This window comes from Electrona antarctica (genome assembly GCF_951216825.1).
Source record: "Electrona antarctica genome assembly, chromosome: 17".
NCBI lineage: Eukaryota > Metazoa > Chordata > Actinopteri > Myctophiformes > Myctophidae > Electrona > Electrona antarctica.
Genome location: NC_136798.1, coordinates 43,159,706 through 43,165,705, shown reverse-complemented (window position 1 = coordinate 43,165,705; position 6,000 = coordinate 43,159,706).

The following is a 6,000-nucleotide window of genomic DNA, read 5'->3' as shown; positions in this document are numbered from 1 at the left end:
TCTACACACTGGTCTGCAATGAAGGAATAGAATAAAGACTTTCATAATAAGGAATTTGATGTGACATGAATAACAAAAATCTGTTGGCAATGCAAGGGACCATTTGGGAATTCAGAAGAGCTCAGCAAGAGCTGCAAGCTCCTCTTCATGAACTTGAGTTGAAACGATCAGTAGGCAGCAAGTGCAACATACAACATGTTGCACGAAGAAATCAACACTCTGGGAGAACAAATGGACTACATTAAAGCTGGGATCACACGTATCTTGACATGCCGTTTACATCATCACACAGACATGCCCAAGGATATTCATTCTGCTGTTTCTCTCCCTGCCACGTCTTTGAACCGCCTCCAAACTTAATATTATTATTATCTGACCATCTATTTGACAGGCAGTCTATTAATCTAGCCCTATCAGATCATGGCGGGGAATCAGCTACTGACAACTCACTCAACGTGTCTCCAACAGGCTTTTCATTTACACCAGTTACACATACTAAAGTTTTCAATGCAGTTTCACAAATACGCACTAAGAAGTCAAAGGCTACAGATGATCTTAACCCATATTTACCGCGTCTTAGAGTGCATGTATTATTGCTTCACCGCTTGCCTTTATTTTTCATTTATAGCATGGCTTGGCTACCGAACACAACACACGCACACAAGCCCTTACAAACATGTCATCACTTGTCAAAGTCAAAGTCGTACGATTAGTCACACACGTTACCGCAGTGAAATTTGTTCTCCGCATTTGACCCATCTCTTGGAGCGTTGAGCCGCAGCGTGCACCGCACTCGGTAATCATTGTTGATTTGACCCCCAATCCAACGCATTGATGCTTAGTGCCAAGCAGGGAGGCATTGGGTCCCATTTTTACAGTCTTTGGTATGACTCGGCCGGGGATCAAACCCCCGACCCCCGAGTCAAATGTCGCTCATCAGCCTAACTGTGCAGTGGGTAGACAGTGAGTTCAACCTTCAGAGAGTTATGCTGTAAGCCAAATAATGTGGGTTGCATTAGAGCAGGGGTCCTCAACTAGAAATGCTGAAGGTCCACTAATAATTCTTTTAAAAGACTAAGGTCCGGTCCCATGAGCACGGCGCGGGCCACACAGCAGCCAGCGGAGAGCGGGGCTCTATGCCTGTTTAGTACAGTCACACCAAGGCAAGCTTATACAAATCGGATCCCCTTCCAACCAACCAATCCTGGGGAGTATGGAAAAAAAATGTTTCACAAATATTCCCCTCCAAAAATTCACATCAAATGAGAGGTATTGTGTTGGGGCACAAAGAACACTTTTATTTTGTCAAGTTAAAAAAAAAATGTTTTTTTTTGTTTGTTTGCCCAGGGTCCACAGAGAGGTGGTCCGCGGTCCGGTCGTGGACCGCAGTCCGCCTATTGAGGACCCCTGCATTAGAGCTTTAATCGGGCCTAATCATTTGAGCCCGACCCGGCCCAGCCCGACAAAAGTTCAGCCCGAGGCCGACCCAAAGCCTGTGAAATGTTTGACAAACTGGGACCGGCCCGGCAGTCCGTTGTTCCAACGCCGGGGCACATTGCTCCAACGATGTGATTTTCTGACATCACGTTGGTCGGACTCGCCCCATTACTAACCCTAAATGCAGCACACGTGAGTTGAGTAACAAAGTCTGTTAAATTGCTTGCTTGCGTTTTCATGTGTTCACCACTAGATGGATGTGATGTTCCACAGTCCTCTACATCTGATTGTGTTTCAATGTGTTCAGTTGAGGTGCTGGCGACAGCCTCTGTCTCTCTGTTTTCATCCTCATCTTAACTTTTCACTGCTAGTAATGTCATCATTGACCCACCAGCCTCCTCTGGTCTTTGAAGTAGCTCATCTTGTTCCTCTTTAATGTGTGGAGGTTGTGGTTCCTCCTGGACCAGACTGTAGCTCCTCTCCTCGTGTTCTGGGGAAATCTCCTCTTTACACACAGGCAGGTGCAGGAAGTCTAGAGGAGAAAACCATTAAATGTTTGAACTTTACATTATTTCATGCAGTGTTTAGCTCTGGTAGTTGGATGAACTTCAGCTGCAAAAATAAATTTTCCACTTCCAAACCATAAGTTTATTCTCATTCTTGAATTCAAAAAATAATTTACTGCAAACATTCTAATTTACCAACACATTTCAGTTTAGATATGCCCGTTAGCCTTACAAGACAAAAAGTGTGCGTGTGCGAGCGTGAGTGAGTGAGTGAGTGAGTGAGAGAGCATGAAACGTACTGTTTTCATCCTGGACCAGACTGGAGCTCCTCTCCTTCTCGTGTTCAGGGGAAACCTGCTCTTTACACACAGGCAGGGGCAGGAAGTCTAGGGGGGAAAGATATAATGAGGGAAAAACATTGAAAGTTTGAAATTTGAACATCATTTCATGTAGAGTTTAGCTTTGGTAGTTGGGCGAACTTCAGCTGTAAATACATTTTCCATTTCCAAACCATAACTTCAATCTCTTTCATAAAATATGATTATGATTTACTGCAAACATTCTAATTCCATTCCAGTTTGGATATGCCTATTAGCCGTACAAACAAAGAAAAAATAACGTGTGCACGCGAGAGAGACAGACAGACAGAGAGAGAGAGAGAGAGAGAGATTTAGAAAATAGGGTTGCTAATATTTTTTGTTGCCCTGCAGTTGGCTTTGGCACTTCTTTTTTGGGGGGGTGGGGGGGGGCATGTTAATGTGTGGTGGCACCGGTCCACAACGCACAACATACAGTGTCGGCGTTTGTTACAGTACATGTGTGTTTCCCATTCAATCGGGTCTACTCTGTTTGTCATGCTCAAAAATGTTCGCCTGTCTTTCTGTCGGAGGCAGCGCCGTGTAGATGAGAGAGTTGCGACAACCACGTTCACTGTTTATTCACGGAGCTTCATGAGTCACTGAACGGTATGTTGTCGTCAGTCTCTCTCTCTAAACGGCTCTGGTCGCTCCGCTCAGCGCTCGTCTCTGAGCAAGATGGCGGCGCCCGTCAGACTGTGTTGTTGTTAGAAACTAGTGGTTCTACAACGAGTCCTACGTGGATTTTATCGTTTATAACGTAGGATGAGGTCGCATGCGGCCATGCAAAATGATCGTGTCCGTAGATTATTTGTTTTACCGCAATTCCGTGATTTTTTTCTCTCACGTGGATTATTATTACTGTACGCTGAGTACAGTAGTGCATCCCTGGACGCAGAGGTTGTTGGTGAAGTGCGGCCCAAAACTATAAAGTGCGTTTTGGGATGCAAAACGCACCCTATTTACATCACTGATATATATATATATATATATATATATATATATATATATATATATTTCAGGTCCAATTCCTCATGGGGGCCGAGATCCCTGGTCCAATTCCTCATGGGGGCCTGTTCCCCCGGCCCCCACAGACTCTAGGTCACTGCCACACAGGCCTCCTATGAGACACAGACTGAGTAGGAAAAAAACGTTCAATACAAAGTTTGCTAAGAGGTCCTTCATATTCAATGAATCAATACTCTATCCTTCTCACTTGTATATAGGCATAGTGGTGATCCGGGTCCACAGATATATTAATGATAGTTAGGAAGAACCACAGGTCTGTAACTCTGAGAGTGTACCAAATGGACCCTTACAGGTCTGTAGCTATGAGAGTGAACCAAATGGACCCTTACAGGTCTGTAACTCTGAGAGTGAACCAAATGGACCCTTACAGGTCTGTAACTCTGAGAGTGTACCAATTGGACCCTTACAGGTCTGTAACTCTGAGAGTGTACCAAATGGGCTGGTCTGTAACTCTGAGAGTGTACACAATCTACAAATGGAACCAAATGTAAGGGTTTACAGGTCTGTAACTCGTCTCTGAGAGTGTAACAAATGGAACCAAATGTAAGGGTTTACAGGTCTGTAACTCGTCTCTGAGAGTGTAACAAATGGAACCAAATGTAAGGGTTTACAGGTCTGTAACTCGTCTCTGAGAGTGTAACAAATGGAACCAAATGGTCCTGTAAGGGTCCATTTGGTTCCATTTGTTACACTCTCAGGTCGAGTTATTGTTGACATTACCGTCTTTATGACGCCATGCGCGTGCGTGAGCGAGCCTCACAACTAGAGGTGCGTTCGACGTGCATGCGGCTGTGTGAGTGTAATGCGTGCGTGCGTTGTCACGTTGTCTGACTGTGTGTGTGTGTTAACTTTACTTAGCAGAATTAGCTTTAGCTTCATATATTTCTCATTCACGCACGCACGCGCACAACACAAAGCACCACGCACGCATGCATGCACCAATAACGTATTCATAATCATGTTGTTAAACAGCACAAAACAATGAATGGCATCAATTAACAGAGTGATAAATACATGTTGTTACTCACCGTGTGTGAGAGAGACTCAGAGGATTACTGACGCGTCTCCATGACAACCACACCGGGGGTTGCCAGGTTGAGGCTCTGTCTGTGGCAGAAACAAGCTACCAGCTCTATGAAAACACTGAGCAGGCAGACTTATTTGGCCTCACTAACACTGTTGCAACATGCATACAACATTTGTCTTGTGTCTTGTCCATGGCTAATGGCCGCCCCCCAATGCATTTCCAATGGAAGTCACAAGGTTTGACAAAACATTTTTGTTTGATGCGGGGGAGGGGTGCACAACACAGCCATCAAACAGAAATGTTTTGTCAAACCAGGGTGCTAAACCTGGGTGCTAAATGTTACATCACTGTGAATACAATCAATCAATCAATCAATCAATCAATCAATCAATCAATCAATCAAACAATCACAAAAAAAAGAAACAAGCCCAGAATCGCCTATAATCAGCCGACGTGGCAACACATGTTTAATCTTAAACTATAGTCAGCTCTTGACATAGTGGCTCCTATGAAAACTAAAAAGAAACAGAACACCAGAGTAACACCCTGGATAAATGAGCATACACGTTCACTGAAGCAAGATTGTCGTAGAGCTGAGTGAGCTTGGAGAAAAAACAAACTCACCATCCACCTATAGATTCTTAAAAAGTCAACAGTCGCCTATAACAAAGCCCTGCGTCTGGCAAGGCAGGCTTATTTCTCTGGCATTATTAATGAGAACAAGAAAAATGCCAGAGTCTTATTCTCTACCATTGAACGACTTTTAACCCCCCCCCCAGTCCTACAAGCAGTCGTTCCCGGCTTCTAAAGCTAAGTGTAATGAGTTTGCATGCTTTTTTGATAACAACATTTGTAACATTAGAGCTGATATTATGAATGGTGCTGCTGCTAGCTCAAGCCCTCAAACAGCAGCTAATGGTGCCAGGGTTGATCTCTCCAGGGGGAGCCTATTGTCTTTCTGCACAATTGATGAAGACTAACTCCGAAAAACCATATCTCAGATGACATCATCCTCCTGTTCATTGGACACAATTCCCACCACCTTTCTCAAAGAGGTTTTAGACAGTGTGATTGGAGATATCCTAAAAATTGTAAACAGCTCTCTACAATCAGCCGTCTTTCCAGACTCACTGAAGACGGCTGTAGTTAGGCCCTTACTCAAGAAACACAATCTTGATCCCTCTGTGCTGGGTAACTATCGACCCATTTCTAATCTGCCCTTTCTGGGCAAGGTTTTAGAAAAATGCATCTTTCATCAATTGGATGTGTTTCTACAGAACAACAATGTGCATAACAAATTCCAATCTGGCTTTAGGAAAGGCCACAGCACAGAAACAGCACTTGTAAAAGTAATTAATGATCTTAGGGTGTCTGCTGACAAGAAACATGTTTCCGTTCTTTTACTTCTAGATCTAACGGCTGCATTTGACACGATTGACCATTCAATTTTAATACAGCGTCTGGAGCACTGGATAGGCCTGTCTGGCACGGCCCTGTCCTGGTTTTCCTCCTACCTAACAAACAGAAGCTATTTTGTCAATCTAGCTGAGTTTGACTCAGACAAACACAACATCGGTTCTGGTATTCCACAGGGCTCAATTCTTGGTCCTCTGTTATTCTCCCTGTACATACTGCCATTGGGAGA